This window comes from Xyrauchen texanus, chromosome 28, assembly GCF_025860055.1.
Source record: "Xyrauchen texanus isolate HMW12.3.18 chromosome 28, RBS_HiC_50CHRs, whole genome shotgun sequence".
Taxonomy (NCBI): Eukaryota; Metazoa; Chordata; class Actinopteri; order Cypriniformes; family Catostomidae; genus Xyrauchen; species Xyrauchen texanus.
This window is the reverse complement of record NC_068303.1, coordinates 370,001-392,500: the sequence shown is the minus strand read 5'-3', so window position 1 is coordinate 392,500 and position 22,500 is coordinate 370,001. Positions and strand designations below refer to the sequence as shown.

The following is a 22,500-nucleotide window of genomic DNA, read 5'->3' as shown; positions in this document are numbered from 1 at the left end:
TGTAGATTATGTGTACATTGTGTAGATTATGTGTAGAGTATGTGTAGAGTATGTGTACATTGTGTAGAGTATGTGTACATTGTGTAGAGTATGTGTAGATTATGTGTAGATTGTGTAGAGTATGTGTAGATTATGTGTACCTTGTGTAGAGTATGTGTAGAGTATGTGTACATTGTGTAGAGTATGTGTACATTGTGTAGAGTATGTGTAGAGTATGTGTACATTGTGTAGAGTATGTGTAGAGTATGAGTAGATTATGTGTACATTGTGTAGAGTATGTGTAGAATATGTGTACATTGTGTAGAGTATGTGTAGAGTATGAGTAGAGTATGTGTAGAGTATGTGTACATTGTGTAGAGTATGTGTAGATTATGTGTACATTGTGTAGAGTATGTGTAGAGTATGTGTACATTGTGTACATTGTGTAGAGTATGTGTAGATTATGTGTACATTGTGTAGATTGTGTACATTGTGTAGAGTATGAGTAGAGTATGAGTAGAGTATGTGTAGATTATGTGTAGATTGTGTAGAGTATGTGTAGATTATGTGTACATTGTGTAGATTATGAGTAGAGTATGAGTAGAGTATGTGTAGAGTATGTGTAGAGTATGTGTACATTGTGTAGAGTATGTGTAGATTATGTGTACATTGTGTAGAGTATGTGTAGATTATGTGTACATTGTGTAGAGTATGTGTACATTGTGTAGAGTATGTGTAGATTATGTGTACATTGTGTAGAGTATGTGTAGAGTATGTGTAGAGTATGTGTAGAGTATGTGTACATTGTGTAGAGTATGTGTAGATTATGTGTACATTGTGTAGAGTATGTGTAGAGTATGTGTAGAGTATGTGTAGAGTATGTGTACATTGTGTAGAGTATGTGTAGAGTATGAGTAGATCTCGTGTATTTAAGGGATAACGTGGAAAAACGAGACATACTGATGAAGGAAAGGATCCTTTGCAGTGTACTTCTCGACAACTGGATGGTTTGATTAGAAATGGGATTATTTTATCTGTTGAGATTAAACCTGTGAACCTCACTGAAGATGCAAAATATGATCATCAAAGTGAAAATTATTACTTTAAATATTAGATGTCATAAAATATAACTTCAGCCTCAGACTGAACAACAATCCTGTCTCACCTCCATCTGTCTGTCTGTCTGTCATCCTTAAAGAGGATCAGAGATCTGAATCCACCGACACATGAACAGAGACAGAACATGCACCTGCTGAAGACACACATCCTTCATTATTGAGAATAACAGCAATGAAAATGTCTTTATGGTCCTTAAATGTTCTTTGTGTATTTATTTATATTGACTCAGGCTGAAATATGAGCTGTGCGTGTAAAGTCAGCGTTTCAACGGCTGATGTGAGCGGGACAGCGGCAACTACTCGCACTCTTTCTGAAGTACTGTGCAGAGTATGCACACTATGTTTATGTATGGAGTATATAGATTAGTGTGCAGATACTGCTGCCCTTCTCTTTCCAGTGTGATGAAAGAACTGTAATATCAATTATGATTTAACATGTCTTTCATAAGTCACAATATGATCAGGCTGACAAAAGTATAATATAGTATGATGTATTAATATATTGTTCTGTAATGTAAATATCTGTATGCAGTGAAAAGATCAAACACAGAACTCACAAAAACACTTTGATTTTATATTTTATAAATACTCTTTCATTAAACAATCAGCAGGGATCCTCGTCACTGGAATAAAACATTTCAATTAAAAATACAAAACCTGTTTTTTGTTGCTGGTCAGAACAGGGCAAACAAAACATTGAAATGAATTGGTCATTATGAACTCAAATTCAATCAGGGAAAATCCAAAATAGAGTCATTCTGTGTCAGCTCAAAACTCTGATTTTTATCAAATTAATCTAATGAAAGACAAAATATGAAATGCCATGTTTGAATATTTAATGTGTAATCCATTATTTGTAGAGGGGGTCAAAATGGCAATTTTCACTTATGATTTTGGAGCAAAACCACAGATAAAAAAAATAACTTTTGAAAAGGTGTCAGCACCATTATATTATTTGTACACAGAGATTGGTCGATCGGTTCCTAAAATCTGTTGACTTTATCAATCCTTGTTGCATTATATCCCAATGGTGACCGTTCAAACACGGGGGAAAGCACTTTTCGTGTTCTTTTTCCAAAGTTGGCGTGCCTGTAACTCAAGAAGTGTTAAATATATCTTAATATCCTTTTATATTCTGGTTCGGTTCAAACTTTTCTTTTAATATCTCAATTTTTAAGGCCCTGTATGGTTCAATCCCAGAGATATGAGGCTCTCAATGTGGCTCCGTGAGTAAAATGAGATATTGTACACATTACAGTGGTCAGAAACCAAATGTGGGTTATTTTACATACAGCTGATACTTTATTGCATTTATGAGGAATATTTGATAACGAATAATGCTGAAACTATAACTGTATCTTGTTTCCCTCTATCAAAACTATTGCATAAAACACACCAATTTTTAACAACGTCAGTGCCAAAAATACACTGAAATGGTCAAGTTGAATAAATAAGGTACATTTCTAGTTTCAGCACTATTTGTTCATCAGATATTCCTCTTTAAATACAATAAAGTATCAGCTTTATACAAAGTGACCCACATTTCCTTTTCAACCATTTAAAATGGGTAAAATTAAACTATTTGCACACGGAGCCACATTGAGAGCCTCATATCTCTGGGATTGAACCATACAGGGCCTTAAAAATGAATTTACCAAAAGAAAAAACTGTTCTGAACCAGATTATAAAAGGATATTAAGATTTCTTTAATACTTCTTGAGTTACAGACACGCCAACTTTGGAAAAAGAACACGAAAAGTGCTTTTCCCCGTGTTTGAACGGTCACCATTGGGATATAATGCAACAAGGATTGATAAAGTCAACTGATTTTAGGAACCGATCGACCAATCTCTGTGTACCAATAAAATAATTATGCGGACACCTTTCTACGGTTATTTATTTGACCTGTAGTTTTGCTCCAAAATCACAAACTCATTATTCAACATTCACATCCAGTGAAATTCCAGAGATAAACAATAATATAATCATTACAGCTGCATCAAACTCCTCCTGAAGAAACAAACTTCAGATTAATCACATGAAATATAAAGTGTAATGAGGCTCAGTAATGTTACGTTCTTTGATACATCAGTGTAAAATATTAAATCACTCAGTTCTGATGTTTCCAATCACAGTTACCCTCTTTACACCGTGTGTGTTGAGACATTATTTCATTACAAATGTATTTAAAAGTGTGACACACCCAGAGGTTAAAGGTCACAGAACCGCTTGACATCAGCTCAAGACCTAATGTGAATAATTAACATGAAGATATTACTTCATCATTTATTAATAATTCAACTAAAAACAAGCATTAAGGGGAACTACTGCACGTATGGACCACAATACAGCAAATCATCTATAAACGTGTGTAGATTTGAAATAGATATTCAGTGTTCGAAATGCAACGCTTTATAAACTCATTTAATAGAGGAGCGGTTGATTCTGTATATTTCATTAGTAACAGCTCGAGAGTACTTCAATCCTTTATCAAACACAACCGGCCGACGCCAGAGTTACAAGAGAGTTCTTAAAGAGAGAAATCACAGAACTCAAAAATAACCCTAAAAATATCCTGCATATTCCAGCTTTAGAAACTTAATAAAACATCTTTTTGAAATGAAGCCTCGAGACAACGCTTATCCGACTATTAAAATGGCCATTTAACCTCGTGCGACTCCATGTCCACATGACAGGACGTTGTGTTTTGGCTTTGCTATATGCTACACATAATTAAATGAATAAAAACCCACCGAATACAGTCACAAGACTCTACACTGTCATTTAAGGGTTAAACTTTTGCTGCACCGAGTCATGTGACAACAACAGCATGACTTTGATTTCCGTGGTGCTACTATAGTTACTAATCAAAAGGGGAGGGGCTTGGGTATCTCAGTGAGTATTGACGCTGACTATCACACCTGGAGTCATGAGTTTGAATCCAGGGCGTGCTGAGTGACTCCAGTCAGGTCTCCTTGGCAACCAAATTGGCCCAGTTGCTAGGGAGGGTAGAGTCACATGGGGTAACCTCCTCGTGGTCGCTATAATGTGGTTCTCGCTCTCGGTGGGGTGTGTGGTGAGTTGTGCGTGGATGCTGCGGAGAATAGCGTGAAGCCTCCACACGTGCTTCGTCTCCATGGTAACACACTCAACAAGTCACGTGATCAGATGCACGGATTGACGGTCTCAGACGCGGAGGCAACTGAGATTCGTCCTCCAACACCCGGATTGAGGCGAGTCACTACACCACCACGAGGAGTTAGAGCGCATTGGGAATTCCAAATTGGGAGAAAAAAGTAAAAATTAAATGGGAATGGAAAATGCACGCAGGGGTCAAGCACGAGTCTCAGGCAGGTCAAAACTTTGTCAGAGATGTCCCCATTTATTTAAGTGGTGGTTGTGACATCATGAAACTCATGAATATTAATGTGGTTATGCACAGATCATTTCAAATAACCAACTCAAGCACTCATAAATATTCACATAATTAATGTCAGAACTTCCTCCATATATCTGCATGTGTTGGTCCTGCGATTGGTTTCAGAGGATAATTCAACACATTCGTTTACATTAAACATCTATACCGTCTGTTCCCTTCATCAAACCAGCACATTTATTATAACAAACACCTCCTGATTGATCCCAATGAACACGGTCATGTGACCTGGAATAATAATAAACGCTAGACATGGCGGCGGTAAATAATACGAGTGATATTGACACGTTTACAGACAGCAGGAAAAACCAGATACATCACAATAAAATGCACTAAAGTGACCCGATTGAGAATGGGTTTCATATTTAATGTCATTCCCAGAAGAGATTGAGATGAGTTCTTTCAGGCTCTGAATCTAAAAATCAACTTCAATTACAAGCAAAACTACAAAAGACAAACATGATTAAAGAATGGAAAAGTGCAGATTCTCTAGGAGGAAGTACAAGCACACGGGCTCATCGATAAATATCAAAAATAGATTGTGCACGCGTTACATCATCTGAGCAATCAATCCAAAATATCCCTTTAATCCATCATCAAATATAGATGCACGTGAACCGCTCAGACACATCTGAGGACGCCATGTCTGGGATTCAGTGGAGACAATCATTTGGGCATCAGACATGAACACTTCCTGCTCGAGTCAGACTCGGGTCGCTGAAGACAGTGAAGAGCAGGTTAGCAACAGTGTGTTATTATGGGATGTGCGACAGTAATCCGTTGTTAAAGCGTTGTGTGAAGAACATGAACACAACCGTCACCCGACTGAATGAACAAAATGAATTATTCTAATGGAGAACACTTTATAAATCAATGAAGAAAGTGCGTCACCAGATGTCGTATTGATCATCTGATCATCTGATGAAGTATTTGATCAAACTCAATTAATGATTTCAGATGGTTTTCAGTGAACGCAGCTTCTTCAGTAACACGTTGTGAAATATTGGAATATAATACACGTCATTATAAAGTTAAATGTGACATCTGTGAGGTGTCAGTGATGCAACAAATCAATTAATATTAATGAAACTAAAAATAATTCTCTAACTTTTGCCTCCGTCTCAGATAAGCTCAGACGGGAAGTTGCATTTAAGAAACACTTTCTGTAATTTGATGCACATGGCGTATAATTGAGTTATTAGAGATTCGGCGGGTGCTTGAAGTTACTTCAGAAGATTTCAGACTGTAAATGGACTAAAACACATTTAGAGGAAGAAAATTGATGTTCGATTTTACGCAGTTTACGTAGATTCATGGTATCGTGTCTAAATAAAATAATTTTGCTAATGTACTGGCTCATGACTTAAGGGACAGTTCACCAAAAAATGCAAATTCTGTCATCATTTACTCACCCTCATGCTGTTCCAGATGTGTGACTTTTTCTTTTCTTATTCTGCAGAACACAAATGAAGATTTTTAGAAGAATATTTCATTGGTCCATACAGTGCAAATGAACCAGAACTTTGAAGCTCCAAAAATCACATAAATGCAGAATAAAAGTAATCCATAAGACTCCAGTGGTTTAATCCATGTCTTCAGAAGAGATATGATAGATGTGGGTGAGAAACAGATCAATATTTAAGTCCTTCCATAATATAAATCTCCACTTTCACTTTCACATGTGACTTTCAGAATGGAAAAGTGAAAGTTCTGGTCACCATTCACTTGTATTGTATGAACCAACAGAACTGAAATATTCTTCTAAAAATCTTCATTTGTGTTCTACAGAAGAAGGAAAGTCACACATCTGGGATGACATGAGGGTGAGTAAATTGACCTATTTGGGTGAACTGTCCCTCTGTCCCTTTAAAGTTTGCAAATTCCTCGAGCACATCTATATATATTTTTACTCTTTGTTTTCAGGGTTATATATTGAAATATTTGGTACTTTCTGGATCTGGATGGACCAACTCTCAATAGAGTTTCCTGTATCTGACGTTCAGACTGGAGCGCTCTTCTACATCTGCACATACATCCCTGATAATGCACACGGTCACGGGTCATCTGCAATCTCATCTGTTCTTGGACTGATAGGTCTGGGTCTTCACTCGAACCCCAAAACGAATGCAGATATTTCAACAGATTCTGCTTGATAGTTTCAGATCGTCTTCAGTGTACACGACCATTGAGCAGACGGCCGAACCTTCAGCGAGTCTTGTGCCCTGTATTTCCTTCCATCGGCAGTTTGGGTTAGGACAGATTCTCAACCGCCTGTCCCTTAGATCACCATGTTCTGCCCGTACGGTGACCCCACATACCTCTGAATGGGGCGTTTCATCGAACATCGTGCAGAATCGTCCTCTCTGGGTCACAGACTGCAGTTTTACTGCAGATTCTTCAGGATGCGGCCGTATCGAAAGTCGTAGACATGGCGGCACAGGTACACCAGCTCAGGGTCGATGTCATCGGGCACAAGGCGGTGAGGAGGGATGGCACGGGCTGAAGGGCCGGGCACCATCGGGGTGCTGTCGCAGATGCCCTCTGATCGGCGCTTGACCAACGCACAGAATCTGCAACATCACGTGATTATACGTCATCTCTAGAAGCAAACACATAACGTGTGCTTTAATGAGACCGGACTCACCTGCAGTACTGTGCCAACGGCAGAACATAACATCGGTCTTCAATGCATGCCACGCTGTTTTCATCTTGATGTCGAGAGGCGAAGATCTCATTCTGAACACACACACACACACACACACACACACACACACACACACACACACACAGGGTCACAGCAGCTGCACAATCCAGCATGTTGGTGGCGCTAATCACCTGACAAACTGTTTTTAGAGCATTTATGTGCCGATTCCTCATAGGGCCCATTATATCATATACCTCCTTATTTGTCTTAATAAACATTATTGAATATGTAAATTACTGCCGGTTATATTATACAAGCATTAAAACAGAAGCTGGTTCGGGAGTTGGTTTGAAATCTACTCGTAGCAAAAGAAACGTCCGCTCACTTTCAACGTCCTGAAAAAGGAACGTTTCTTTTTGCTGAACAGAGAAAAGACACGAGACGTCTCCAGCGTCACTCAAAACCAGATTCTGTATAATGCATCAAAAACATGCAAAGAACAGAATGAAACCAGGTTATGAAATTAATATCTTCATCTCCTGCACGGACACGATTGACGCAACAATGCAGATGTTCCCTTGATGATAAATCACTACAGCGGTGAAACCGCTTTTCATTTGATTCGTTTCGGTGTCAATAGAATAATCCTTAATCTCAAATGTGCATTTCAATGGGACAAAACATGCCGTGTTATTAATAATCACACATATCTGCGCAGTACAATAATATCGAGGACTGGACAATTAATCACAATTAAATAAAAGTCGTGATGTGACCATATGCAAATATTACATTTAATTTGACTGTAAAGTGGCGATGAATCATGCAGGTCAAGATTTCATTTCAGAAATACAGTTATATAAATATCCTATAATAATAATAATAATAATAATAATAAATGCAATATAATATTTACTTGACATGAGGAATAGTGGACAGAGACCAAGTGCTCAAAAACAGGTTTGTGTCTGAAGTGAGAAATGTTTGTTTGTTTGTGTCTGAAGTGAGAAATGTTTGTTTGTGTCTGAAGTGAGAAATGTTTGTTTGTGTCTGAAGTGAGAAATGTTTGTTTGTTTGTGTCTGAAGTGAGAAATGTTTGTTTGTTTGTTTGTGTCTGAAGTGAGAAATGCTTGTTTGTTTGTGTCTGAAGTGAGAAATGTTTGTTTGTTTGTTTGTGTCTGAAGTGAGAAATGCTTGTTTGTTTGTGTCTGAAGTGAGAAATGCTTGTTTGTTTGTTTGTTTGTGTCTGAAGTGAGAAATGCTTGTTTGTTTGTTTGTGTCTGAAGTGAGAAATGTTTGTTTGTTTGTTTGTTTGTGTCTGAAGTGAGAAATGCTTGTTTGTTTGTGTCTGAAGTGAGAAATGTTTGTTTGTTTGTTTGTTTGTGTCTGAAGTGAGAAATGTTTGTTTGTTTGTTTGTTTGTGTCTGAAGTGAGAAATGCTTGTTTGTTTGTTTGTTTGTGTCTGAAGTGAGAAAGGTTTGTTTGTTTGTGTCTGAAGTGAGAAATGCTTGTTTGTTTGTTTGTTTGTGTCTGAAGTGAGAAATGCTTGTTTGTTTGTGTCTGAAGTGAGAAATGTTTGTTTGTTTGTTTGTTTGTGTCTGAAGTGAGAATTGTTTGTTTGTTTGTGTCTGAAGTGAGAAATGTTTGTTTGTTTGTTTGTTTGTGTCTGAAGTGAGAAATGTTTGTTTGTTTGTGTCTGAAGTGAGAAATGCTTGTTTGTTTGTTTGTTTGTGTCTGAAGTGAGAAATGCTTGTTTGTTTGTGTCTGAAGTGAGAAATGTTTGTTTGTTTGTTTGTGTCTGAAGTGAGAAATGTTTGTTTGTTTGTGTCTGAAGTGAGAAATGCTTGTTTGTTTGTGTCTGAAGTGAGAAATGTTTGTTTGTTTGTGTCTGAAGTGAGAAATGCTTGTTTGTTTGTGTCTGAAGTGAGAAATGCTTGTTTGTTTGTGTCTGAAGTGAGAAATGTTTATTTGTTTGTGTCTGAAGTGAGAAATGCTTGTTTGTTTGTTTGCGTCTGAAGTGAGAATTGTTTGTTTGTTTGTTTGTGTCTGAAGTGAGAAATGCTTGTTTGTTTGTTTGTTTGTGTCTGAAGTGAGAAATGCTTGTTTGTTGTGTCTGAAGTGAGAAATGTTTGTTTGTTTGTTTGTTTGTGTCTGAAGTGAGAAATGCTTGTTTGTTTGTGTCTGAAGTGAGAAATGTTTGTTTGTTTTTTGTCTGAAGTGAGACATGTTTGTTTGTTTGTTTGTGTCTGAAGTGAGACATGTTTGTTTGTTTGTGTCTGAAGTGAGAAATGTCTGTTTGTTTGTGTCTGAAGTGAGACATGTCTGTTTGTTTGTTTGTGTCTGAAGTGAGACATGTCTGTTTGTTTGTTTGTGTCTGAAGTGAGAAATGTTTGTTTGTTTGTGTCTGAAGTGAGAATTGTTTGTTTGTTTGTGTCTGAAGTGAGAATTGTTTGTTTGTTTGTTTGTTTGTTTGTTTGTGTCTGAAGTGAGAAATGTTTGTTTGTTTGTTTGTTTGTGTCTGAAGTGAGAAATGCTTGTTTGTTTGTGTCTGAAGTGAGAAATGTTTGTTTGTGTCTGAAGTGAGAAATGCTTGTTTGTGTCTGAAGTGAGAAATGCTTGTTTGTTTGTGTCTGAAGTGAGAAATGTTTGTTTGTTTGTTTGTTTGTGTCTGAAGTGAGAAATGTTTGTTTGTTTGTTTGTTTGTGTCTGAAGTGAGAAATGCTTGTTTGTTTGTTTGTTTGTGTCTGAAGTGAGAAAGGTTTGTTTGTTTGTGTCTGAAGTGAGAAATGCTTGTTTGTTTGTTTGTTTGTGTCTGAAGTGAGAAATGCTTGTTTGTTGTGTCTGAAGTGAGAAATGTTTGTTTGTTTGTTTGTTTGTGTCTGAAGTGAGAAATGCTTGTTTGTTTGTGTCTGAAGTGAGAAATGTCTGTTTGTTTGTGTCTGAAGTGAGACATGTCTGTTTGTTTGTTTGTGTCTGAAGTGAGACATGTCTGTTTGTTTGTTTGTGTCTGAAGTGAGAAATGTTTGTTTGTTTGTGTCTGAAGTGAGAATTGTTTGTTTGTTTGTGTCTGAAGTGAGAAATGTTTGTTTGTTTGTTTGTTTGTGTCTGAAGTGAGAAATGTTTGTTTGTTTCTGAAGTGAGAAATGCTTGTTTGTTTGTTTGTTTGTGTCTGAAGTGAGAAATGCTTGTTTGTTTGTGTCTGAAGTGAGAAATGTTTGTTTGTTTGTTTGTGTCTGAAGTGAGAAATGTTTGTTTGTTTGTGTCTGAAGTGAGAATTGTTTGTTTGTTTGTTTGTGTCTGAAGTGAGAAATGTTTGTTTGTTTGTTTGTTTGTTTGTTTGTGTCTGAAGTGAGAAATGCTTGTTTGTTTGTTTGTGTCTGAAGTGAGAAATGCTTGTTTGTTTGTGTCTGAAGTGAGAAATGTTTGTTTGTTTGTGTCTGAAGTGAGAAATGCTTGTTTGTTTGTGTCTGAAGTGAGAAATGTTTGTTTGTTTGTGTCTGAAGTGAGAAATGCTTGTTTGTTTGTGTCTGAAGTGAGAAATGCTTATTTGTTTGTGTCTGAAGTGAGAAATGCTTGTTTGTTTGTTTGCGTCTGAAGTGAGAATTGTTTGTTTGTTTGTTTGTGTCTGAAGTGAGAAATGCTTGTTTGTTTGTGTCTGAAGTGAGAAATGTTTGTTTGTTTTTTGTCTGAAGTGAGACATGTTTGTTTGTTTGTTTGTGTCTGAAGTGAGACATGTTTGTTTGTTTGTGTCTGAAGTGAGACATGTCTGTTTGTTTGTTTGTGTCTGAAGTGAGAAATGTTTGTTTGTTTGTGTCTGAAGTGAGAATTGTTTGTTTGTTTGTGTCTGAAGTGAGAATTGTTTGTTTGTTTGTTTGTTTGTGTCTGAAGTGAGAATTGTTTGTTTGTTTGTTTGTTTGTTTGTGTCTGAAGTGAGAAAGGTTTGTTTGTTTGTGTCTGAAGTGAGAATTGTTTGTTTGTTTGTTTGTTTGTGTCTGAAGTGAGAATTGTTTGTTTGTTTGTTTGTTTGTGTCTGAAGTGAGAAAGGTTTGTTTGTTTGTTTGTTTGTGTCTGAAGTGAGAAAGGTTTGTTTGTTTGTTTGTGTCTGAAGTGAGAAAGGTTTGTTTGTGTCTGAAGTGAGAAAGGTTTGTTTGTTTGTGTCTGAAGTGAGAAAGGTTTGTTTGTTTGTGTCTGAAGTGAGAAAGGTTTGTTTGTTTGTGTCTGAAGTGAGAAATGCTTGTTTGTTTGTTTGTGTCTGAAGTGAGAAATGCTTGTTTGTTTGTTTGTGTCTGAAGTGAGAATTGCTTGTTTGTTTGTTTGTGTCTGAAGTGAGAAATGCTTGTTTGTTTGTGTCTGAAGTGAGAAATGTTTGTTTGTTTGTGTCTGAAGTGAGAAAGGTTTGTTTGTTTGTTTGTGTCTGAAGTGAGAAATGCTTGTTTGTTTGTTTGTTTGTGTCTGAAGTGAGAAATGCTTGTTTGTTTGTTTGTGTCTGAAGTGAGAAATGCTTGTTTGTTTGTTTGTTTGTGTCTGAAGTGAGAAATGCTTGTTTGTTTGTGTCTGAAGTGAGAAAGGTTTGTTTGTTTGTGTCTGAAGTGAGAAAGATTTGTTTGTTTGTTTGTGTCTGAAGTGAGAAAGGTTTGTTTGTTTGTGTCTGAAGTGAGAAATGCTTGTTTGTTTGTTTGTTTGTGTCTGAAGTGAGAAATGCTTGTTTGTTTGTTTGTGTCTGAAGTGAGAAATGCTTGTTTGTTTGTTTGTTTGTGTCTGAAGTGAGAAATGCTTGTTTGTTTGTTTGTTTGTGTCTGAAGTGAGAAATGCTTGTTTGTTTGTGTCTGAAGTGAGAAAGATTTGTTTGTTTGTTTGTGTCTGAAGTGAGAAAGGTTATGTGTTAGTTCAGTTTAAGAGGACTCAAGCAAGGGGTCTGAAATGAACACCTGTCATGCGCCCCTCTGGCGGGCACTTGTGTCTCTATAACAGATTATTTCAGGTAGTAAATGAATGAAACATGTTCCAGTTTTGTCCTCTAGGGGGTTCTGTGCGCCTGCAGTCAGTAACGAGTTAAAAGTTCATTTGGTTAAAATATCATATTGCAAGTGACATCACAAATGACAGTATTCTCCATTATAATTGTAATTTGTCTGAATATCGTCAGTATTTATTAACAGTACTTCAAGTGAAGTCCGGGTCTCACCTCACAATGCATGCTGGGATCTCGGCCTCCTTGTGTGTGCTCCGGTTGATAATACCAGAACAAACTCATCATGAGCTCTCCTGAAACAACAGTCAGAACACAGCGACACAACCGTACAATTATTGGGTCAGTATCAACAAACATGAGCAATATTCATTCATATAACAAAAGCAAAAGGACCCGATACTGACCCTTGCGGTACACCTAGATTGCATTTGTGAACTGATGACTTAATACCTCTAATGTTACCTCAGGTATGATTTAAACCAGTTTAGAGCTGCTTGAGAAAGTTGGTATAAACGGTTGCCGTGACAACAATAAATGGATAAAGCTCCATTAATCACCTGATCTGGGATCTTCCCATAGAGCTGAAATCTTGGCCACATACGGCAGGGATTTCTTACGCGGTCCCGATCGTAAGAGCACCGTGTCTCGAACCCGGATCACTTCACCATCTCGCTCGACTCCTTCATAACACTGCCGCAGAACCGTCTCATCATCGCCCTGAAGAATCAACACAGACGCAGCACACTCATGACAACTACATCATCATGTATATATATCATTATTAGGACTCAATTCACATTTCTAATCAAATTAATTACACGTTGTGCCAATAAATTAATCAATCACTAAATCAATCTAAATCAATATTTAGAGAAAAGAACCCAAAATAAAAGTAATTTAGAATAATTATAAATATTATATATAGGCCTAATAAACATAATAATTGAGATAATTCAAACACATTATATCATATTGTGGGAACAGACAAGCATTTAGACAATACAAATTAGAGCGGTGCGTTATGGCAAACAATATTATATAAATAGATATCATTATTTGTCTGACTATTGACGATATCTCGACAGATATCTAATTATTTATTTGCTCTGAAATGGCTCAAAAGTTGTTTTTTTAAATCAGAAGAACCATCAATCCATTGCAGCAGAATAGATTCAATGTATTAAAGGCATTAAATAAAAATCTATTTATGCAGTTATTCACTAAAAGAACAAGAATGGGATTCATCGTTTTCATTGATGCATAGTAGCTGAATAAAAAGCATTAATTAGCTTCATGTATTTTTTAATTAAATATTTTTTTGTGAATGAACAAGGCGGAGCTTTTATTTTTGACAGGAAATTTGTTGTGTGCCGTTCAGAGCGAGTGCGTTTCATTCTGAAGGGTCATCCCTAATCAGAGGGTTTAACCCTCCAGAGTGAGCGCTTCGGACGGTTGAGGGCATGCCAGGTGACTCCAGTCAGGTCTCCTTAGCAACCTAATTGGGCCGGTTGCTAGGGAGGGTAGAGTCACATGGGGTAACCTCCTCGTGGTCGCTATAATGTGGTCCTCGCTCTCGGTGGGGTGTGTGGTGAGTCGTGCGTGGATGCCGCGGAGAATAGCGTGAAGCCTCCACATGCGCTACGTCTCCACAGTAACACGCTCAAGTCACGTGATAAGATGCGCGGATTGACGGTCTCAGACGCGGAGGCAACTGAGATTCGTCCTCCACCACCCGGATTGAGGCGAGTCACTACACCACCACGAGGAGTTGGAGCACATTGGGAATTGGGCGTTACAAATTAAATAAATAAATGTAAAAAATTATATCTGCGACGTATCCTCCTGTTCCAGTCCGCTTGACAGCGAAGTGTCCATCTGTTGAACCCTACAGACACACCCTGTTCGAAGGGCCCTTTGAAGCAGCCATTTATAAACCCTTCGGTTTGGAACGACCCTTCAACATGGCAGCTAAAATCATTCCCCGTTCGAAGTGCCCTCCGGAGCCGGATATACCCCGTATGGAACGCAGGGAATGTTCTACATCTGGCGAATCTATTTCATCAATCTTCTTTTCGGTTATACAGTGCCACCTTTGCGGCATACTCAAATCATCTCGATTATATCGTTAATTTTCAATATCTCGCCCAAATACAAAAATTGCTTGTTTTATTTTCATATAATTGAACGGAATCTTTTATTGCCCTGCTTCCCTCTGCTCCATCTTTAATTGTCGCTCGATGTTCTCCTGCATCAGATGGATGCTAACATTTAAACTCTTTGAGAGGACTTAAACACTCACCGCAATAAAGACCTCCTTTTTCGTGGGCACTCCGACAGGTCGCCATCCGTTTGTGACCCGGCGGCGGCTCACCTTCTTCTGATGTTTGGCACTTGCTGGACCGGTGGTTGGTGGTTTCTGGGACAGTCTCGTGTGGCCTATAGCGAGTGAGCCGTTGGGTGGTTTGGTGTTTTGGGGGCATTCTTTGGCCAGCTTAAGACGGACTTCTGTCTGTCTGCGGTCTGACAGCGTGTTGAGAAGACGTGGCACAGCCGGGAAGATGGGTTAACTCTGGGCACACTACGGCAACTGGACAGGGGCACGGCCGGAGGAACGAGTAATGTGCAACTGTGCTCTTCTTGAGATGAGGAGAAGCCTTCTATAAAACACAACATGAGAGGAATCCATAATACTGTCATTACAGACAGCAACCACAGGTCACCATTTTATCAATGTACAATGATCCACTATTTTGGCTATATTCTGCACTTTGGCCAGAATGTGGCATTTTCACCAAACTCGTCTTGTACGTTTAGGACATCGTGGCAGTCATACATAACAAGTTGCATGTCAATACATCAAAGTGTTGCAAAGATACAGTCTCACTTCCTGTTTGATGTCCTTGCCGTCAAATTCGTTGCAGCGTTAAAGCTGAAGTATATTTGGGTACACTTACAGAATATTGAAAGGCTCAATCTTGTGCCAGATGAAACGGCATGCAGAACATAACGTATACACGAGCCGTTACATTGTACCATTGGTGATACAAACAACAATTTGTATTATGTGATAGTCTTTACATTTCTGGTTGATATTCATATCACAGAACTGAAATGGTTGTATTTTCGGGACCCTTTGGAGTTTGGACACAGTTGTAGCATCTTTTGAATGAGACACATTGGACTTTATTTCACAAGTGTCAGAATTAATATCTGTTGTTATTTATTAAAGTTAGAGAAGCTGAAGTTTACAGTAAATGGAAATATTTTGTGCTGAACATGTTTTTATAATCTAATAAAACAATAATAAAAGTGGCAAGACACTCCAGAAATACAATGTTCTCAAAGTCACGAGTCTAAAGAAGTTTCGTTTCTAATCTAAAGGGTCCCAAGTATTTAGCACTCATCAAACGTGTGAAACCAACAGTAAGGACAGTCAAAGTGTGGCCAGTGGGAGCTGACTCGTCACTTCAGCAGCGTTTGTAAACACTGACTGGAGAGTGTTCAGTAACTCAGGCCACCCACGACTCCCACACGGACACCGACTCATATGCCTCCTCCGTTCTGGACCGCATCAACTCTAACATCAACAGTGTCACCACCCTCAAACGGATTACCACTTTCCCTAATCAGAAGCCATGGATGAACAGTGAGGTCAGACTCCTGCTGAAGGCACGAGACATTGCATTCAGATCAAGTGATGCTCAAGCCTATAGCTCATCCAGGGTTAACCCGAAGAGGGGCATCAAAAAGGCCAAGCACAACCACAAGCTAAGAATTGAGGATCACTTCAAGAACAACTCTGACCCCTGACGCATGTGGCAAGGCATCCAGGCCATCACAGACTACAAAGCTACTAACTCCACCCCCCCCCCCGTCACTGACACCTCCTTGCCTGATGAGCTGAACCACTTCTATGGCCGCTTCGATAGGGACAAGGAAGTGGCCATCAAGGCTGTGGTCTCTGCAGTTCACCAGCCCCTCACACTCTCCACCACTGATGTGTGTGTGTGGCACTGAGCAGGATTAATGCACGCAAGGCTGCTGGTCCTGATGGTACCCCCGGACGTGTACTCAGGGCCTGTGCTGTGCAGCTGACTGAGGTTTGGACTGAATATTTAATCCATCACTCCATCACCATCAATCCAAGCAGATGTCCCCACACGCTTTAAAACCACCTCCATCGTGCTGGTGCCAAAACACTCCTTAATGACTTCCGTGCAGTTGCACTCACCCCATCATTATGAAGCGCTTCGAGAGGCTGATCCTGGCCCATCTCAAGACCTGCTTACCTCCCTCACTGGACCCCTTCCAATTCTTATATAGCGCCTTTTTAAGCCTTAACGGTATTCAAAGCGCTTTACACTGCATCTCATTCTCACACACACCCCCCAATGGCTGCAGAGCTGCGCACACACACACACACACACACACACCAATGGTGGCAGAGCTGCGCGCACACACACACACACCAATGGTGGCAGAGCTGCGCACACACACACACACACACACACACCAATGGCGGCAGAGCTGCGCGCACACACACACCAATGGCGGCAGAGCTGCGCGCACACACACGCACGCGCACCCACGCGCACGCGCACACGCACGCGCACACGGCGGCAGAGCTGCATGTAAGGTGCTAGTCTGCCATTGGGAGCAACTTGGGGTTCAGTGCCCAAGGACACTTCGGCATGTGGAGTCGTGTGGGCCGGGATTCGAACCAACAACCCTGCGACTGGCAGCCGACCCGTTCTACCAACTGAGCCACAGCCACCCTATGAACAGATTAGCTTTCTTGTTTGTTTTGTCTGCCGACCTTAGCATGAGAAGCCCAGAAGGATCGGGAGAAGAGTCTCTGAGTCTGGGAAAATAAGTCAACAAACTGAGAAAATAAAACCGATAATTGATGATATCGGAAAGTTTTGAACAATACCCAGCCCTATGCAAGGACTTCAGTTCAGCCTTCAGTACCATGAAGCCTGATCTTCTCAAAACCAAACAGAACCAGCGCTCCATGCCAACCACAATCTGTCAGTGGATCAACAGCTTTCTAACAGATCAAGACTGGGGAAACTCGTGACCCTCTCTATTAGCACTAGTGCTCCTCAGGGATGTGTTCTCTCTCCACTGACCCCAACCCTCATTGGCTGCACTGCTTGTGAGGTTTGTTGAGGCGTGCTGCCATCTATTGATGTGGCACGTAAAAACATAAGTACTCCAAGCTTAAAGTTGGCGATTTCACTTGCTGACATCACCTCTACAACCATGTCATGTACGAAATGAACAATGGAAGATCCTTGTGGCTCATATGGTAAGAAAAAAATTTACAGAATGTACGTTACATGTCAGGGGCATGATTAATTGCATACATTTAACACGTTATTTGTCATAATTTAATCACAATGTTAAATCGACAGCACATAATATAATTATTTGTAATCCAATATCTGATTGGAATGCACATTCCCTACCATATAGAGATATTGTGCTACAATAACAACAACAGGCAGTATTAATAACATTTACAATGGCTTTATCATGCCTTACCTGTTTTGATTGGGTGGCTACAGTTGGAGCAGTTCGTGGAGAAAGGGCACGCCCTGCTGGTCACTGGCTGCATGGCGCTAAAGGCATACCTGTTTACCGTACAGGCCTCATGATAGCAGGGTGACCCTACTGAGTTACAGAAGGCATGGTGTGGGATACCTGAGGGGGCCAGCAGCTTGGATCCAGAAACCCCGTGAGGGCAAAACGGACTGTGCGCGCATGGTAGCGGCTGTGCGCTCAAACTGGCTCCTGGTGGTCTAGCGTGGGCGATGTGGACGTAGTAACTAGAGTGACATGGATCTGAACACAGGCATGGATGAGCACTGAGGGTGAGAGCCGGATGGGCCAATGAGGGTGGAGGAACCAGGCATTCATGCTTGACTGAGGTCACGGGGAGCTCCTCGGTCTCGCTGTAGGCCTTTTGCTCGAGGAAGAGCGCCAACCTGTGGCAGTACTCAACTGAACCTTCAGGTGGACAGCAATAATATGGACTCAAGTCTGCTTCCACTGGTTCCTGTTTGATGACTTTCACGGGATATCCCAGCATACTACAGGATTGGTACCCTGGTTTGGTTAAGCGAGGTCTTTCCGGAGAGGCTTCATCCTTCAGTTTCAACTCAAAGTCTTTCAGTACAGGCTGCTTACAGATTTGTTTAGACTTTTGCGCTTTGGGCTTGCAGTGTACGGCATGTTTCCCTGAAGCACAAAGGCTCTTATTGTCCGTTTTTATCCTCAACTTATTTCCTGTTGTTGAGCTTGTGAGCTTCAGAAAAGCAGCAGCGTTGAGTCCAGCTAGTCGTCTGGGTGTAGGAGCGTACAGACCGATTTCCCTCTTATCATTCGCTTCAACCTTGCCTTTCTTCATCTGCTTGGGGTTTTGGCATGTCTCAGACTTTGAGTTAGGGCAAGTCTTTGTTTGTTCAGTAGTAGTGGTACCATCCCCTTGTTTCTTGGCAAGTTTGGCACCAGGTGGTCCATCCGTTTTCTCAAGCAACAGACTGTTGACGGCCTCAGCGTTGAGCGAGGCTAGTCTACGTTTACGTGGCTCCTGAGTTAAAGGTTCATCAACGGTGGCCTCCTTCATGATTTTGGTGGTTTTCCTCTTGTTTTCTGCTTTATTGTTAGATTTCGGTTTGGATTTGTGCCCTGAAACTCTGCTGCGATCTGCCTTACCCTTCTTGTTGTCTTCTTCCCAATCATCTAGACGAGTAAGCAGAACATGACAACTCAAAGCCTTCTTCTCTGAAGCGCCACCCCTTCTCCGTAACGGGTAAAGCTTCCGCTTGCGCTCTGACCTCTGCTCTCTCTTGTACGGGTCATTCTTAGTTTTACCCATTTTCATTGAACGTTTTGGCACGTGACTCGTGGCCTTTACTTTTTTCGCCACGTCCTTCTTTGTCGTGCCTTCCCGCAATGAACACACAGGCAAGACTCCACCCACAGTTTCCTCATGTGACCAGCTCTCTATGTGGCCCCACCCCTCACCAGGACACTGGCCGAGGGAACCTTTTTTCCGTGCATGAGTCATCACATGTTTCCTAAAAACACCTACAGGATAAAAAAAATTAAACTAGTTTTAAGGGGCGTTCACACTCACATTGATTTAACAACTCAAGGCCGCCAAGTACTTAAAGGGCACCTATTATGGAATTTTGAAAATTACCTTTCATGTAGTGTGTAACAGATTTAAGTGAACAAAAACATCCTGCAAAGTTTTATATATGAAAGTTCACCGTAAAAAAAGTTATTGTCTCTCAAAAGTAGGAGTCGACTCTGAGTCAATGTAATGAATAGTTTTTCCAACGAGTCATTTTCCTTTTCGTTGTGACGTCAAGACGAAAAATTATCAAATTGGCCACGCCCACTCATCACGTCGACAACAAGACGCTGTGTTCTGAAGTGCGTATCAAAAGCGACCTTTATTTCACTGCCCAGGGACGAGCATGTGAAGAATCAGTGGCTAGAGTTTATAACTATACCACACAAGTATCGCCCGAACCTTGTGCTGTGTTCGCCTCATTTTAATGACGATTGCTTTACGAACATGAACGCTTTCAACTGTGGATTCGCGAGCCGGTTGATACTGAAGGAAGGTTCAGTACCAAGTTTATTTGGATCAGCTTCCTCCTCCGAATCACAACCTGTAAGTATTATTAATAATTGTTGCTTTTATGTGTTTTTTAGCATGTTAATAAGTATTTGTGTGTGTTGTGTACGTTACGCTCAGCGCAGCTTCTAGGTCTCCAATGTCAATGTTTTTGAAATATGTGAAATGTTTGTGGATGTTATTGGAGTTGTCATAAAGAATAGAGCAATAACTTGTAGTAATGCAGTGCTTTACCAATATGTTTATGCGTTGGGCTAACGCAAACAATAACTGATTGGGTGTTTACCACCGAACTTTGGGCTATGATCGCTAACATAAATCAACTCCAATTCCTTCTCTGATTTTGATTGTTTTACTACAAAGCGGTGATGTGTGTGTGAGAGTGTGTGTGTGTGTGAGAGTGTGTGTGTGTGTGTGTGAGAGTGTGTGTGTGTATGCAAATCCGTTTCTGACAATCTCTGCACAGAGTATACCAATCACAACTGACTGGGTCATCTGACCAATCACCGCAGATTAGCGTCACGCAAAGGAGGGGTTTGGAAAAATGAGTCGTTGAACGAATCATTTGGGAGTCGCTGAGCAAATCAGGTAAACATAAATGCATATTATAAGACAACAAAAGTGTTTTTTGTCATTGCATGCATGTAAAACTGTTGTTGGGGACTCTCAAAACAATATTAGGAACATTTTAAATGCCGTAATAAGTACCCGTTAATGAATATCTGTTAAAATGTAACTCTGCTTGTGACGGTGATATCTCTGGGGTTGGGAACAAAGAATTGGTTCTTGTTCAGAATGGGTTCCATTTAAAATACAGAAACATTGACTTTCGGTTCTGTTAACGGTTCCGGAAAGTGCCATTTTTTCTACAGCACGGAACATACAGCGATATCGGTGTAGTCTAATTCCTGAACAAATGAATCTTATGAGCTTGCTCTTTTTACGGATCGAAAGCTTATTTTAGACCTTCTTCGTGTCGGACTTGAAATAAAATAACCGTTATTGTGTAAAGTAATGTACTGAAGGCTTGTGAGATTTAGGGCTGCCACAACTAATTTATAAAATGTTTTTCTTTATCACAAGCGAGTCTCCGTTAAACTTAAATGGCCGAGCGAGAGCGCATACATCCGCGTCAATCAAACCCGTCGCAATACAGAAAGGGAGCACAAGCATTTTGGTTAAACGTGTCGTTTCCTATATAATGCAATTTTTATTTATATAGCTTTGATCAAGTATCGGATTGCATTTATGCTTCTGAAACAATTTGATATTTACTCAATATTCTGTCATATATATAATTAGCAAAAACACATTAATGAAGGAACTCAGAGGAGGAGCAGATTAACCTTAAAACTGCATTATTGTGGATTAAACATGTGTAAAATAAACATTGACTTTGCCAGCCTTGATGTTTCCAAGCTGTGCATGTATAGATACAAATCACAATATATGACCGTGAGATTAACAGTGACTGATGATTAATTAACAACACAGAAGAGAAAATAACATCTTCAGCACAATATTATTAGAACGTTTAAAGTGAGTTAAAGTCATTAAATCAGGTTACAGGAAGTCTCATAATAGTTGTATTGATCTCAGTTACAGATGTTACAGTGACACCGTTATTATCAATGTTTATATGGATTTATATGGAGTTGTTCAGACGTGTGAATGAGATGGACATTTTAAACCAACACAATCTAGAAATATGACTTCCTGCCGTATAATATCACAGAAACTCCCTCATTATATCAAAAGGTAAATTACTTTAAACGTCAGCCACACGTAAAGAAAAGCAACAATGAAAACAGCTGATTTTAGTGGTTATTGAGGAATTATTATGACATGTGAAGCGGTTTATTAGAGATTCACCCATGAAATCATTCATTCTAAAACTGCACGACTTTACTAATCGTGGAACACAGAACTAATGTTGAACTAATCTTCTGAAGTGTTTTTAAGAGGTCATACTAACTGAAACATACATGGAGTATTTGTCCTTTAATCCGTCACACTACAGGACATTTTACTCATAATGAATCATTTTACTGTCATGTAAAAGATCGAATGAACATGTGATTTACCGTGAGATTATTATAATATCTTCCTCTGACCTGATCAATACTTATATCCATCTGTTTGATTATAAATGAGCACTTTTTAGAAAGACAAGATTTATCCAGTAATGTTATTATTTAACACCCTGTATGTGACAGTGCTCATGTGCATTATATCTAAAGTTTATCCACTAGAATGATGGTGTGATAGTGCTGACGTCATGCGTCTCTCCCCTCTAAATTACGGGTTTGTAACATTGTTGCGGTGTTGATTAGATTGTTACATTGTGTGCGCGCGCGCGCGCTCTCGCTCTCTCTCACACACACACACACACACACACACACACACACACACACACACACACACACACACACACACACACACACACACACACACACGAGCTGTCCTGTGGCCTGACGTCAGCATTCATCATAAATATCATCATCATCATCACACTTAAAGCACAAACACTGTTCCCAAACTGCAGTTACACACTCCCGTAATAAGTCCCGATAACACGCCACCATTTAACCCGCCGTTGAGCGTCCGTGTGCAACCGTCACGTGTTCGAGCGTTACAGCGCGCGATTACAGCAGCATTGCGAACAGTTTCACGTGTTTCATCGATATAAATATACTT

At 39.8% G+C, this 22,500-nt stretch overlaps 1 protein-coding gene and 1 pseudogene across 1 annotated transcript in view; both read right to left on the bottom strand.

Annotated features, from left to right (window-relative positions):
• The window catches only part of LOC127621894 (echinoderm microtubule-associated protein-like 1), a 17,587-nt gene extending 16,356 nt beyond the window's left edge, over positions 1-1,231 (bottom strand). Inside the window, exon 1 of the mRNA XM_052095684.1 lies at positions 1,145-1,231. The gene's annotated coding sequence lies outside the window, so the exon portion shown is untranslated. The remainder of the gene's footprint in view (positions 1-1,144) is intronic.
• A 1,693-nt stretch (positions 1,232-2,924) lies between these two features.
• LOC127621863 (bromo adjacent homology domain-containing 1 protein-like) overlaps positions 2,925-22,500 on the bottom strand; it is a 19,650-nt pseudogene continuing 74 nt past the window's right edge.